Below are 552 nucleotides of genomic sequence, written 5' to 3'. Positions count from 1 at the left end.
CTGACCTAGAGTGACCTATTTGACTGAAAAGTTCCTACAGTTCTAGGATTAGGAATAGATGACCTAGACTAGGATTAAACCACATTTTAAATCATATTATATAAGTTGAAGTTGTGCATTGCCACACATTCCTTTAGGTTAGGCCCCATTGATATATCTAAACTATCAAAATTATTTTATTCTTTTGAAATTGTCCTTTTTTTCTTTTGGAGGGGCATTCCGAGAATCGAACTTGAGACCTCTTGCACCCAAAGCAAGAATTATAACACTAGACCAAATGCCCTTATTATGGATTATATATTAAGTTGTTTATGGAATGTATCATCATTATTTCATTGATTTTCTTTGTTAATGAAATCCATGAGCAATCATTATTATATCTTTTAGATCTCGATCGCTCTTAAATTATTTACATAGGGTTTGCGATTATGAGAGAAGAAAAAAAAAATTACATACGTGGAGTACACAAGTAAATGATATTAAAAAGCATTATCATTAAATGAAAATACACTAGCTCTAAGGCTCATCTAGTGAGAAATGAACATAGGGGCA

This window comes from Cucurbita moschata, unplaced genomic scaffold (assembly GCF_002738365.1).
Source record: "Cucurbita moschata cultivar Rifu unplaced genomic scaffold, Cmos_1.0 Cmo_Scf00161, whole genome shotgun sequence".
Taxonomy (NCBI): domain Eukaryota; kingdom Viridiplantae; phylum Streptophyta; class Magnoliopsida; order Cucurbitales; family Cucurbitaceae; genus Cucurbita; species Cucurbita moschata.
The sequence above is the reverse complement of the archived record's forward strand: the minus strand, read 5'-3'. Positions refer to the sequence as shown.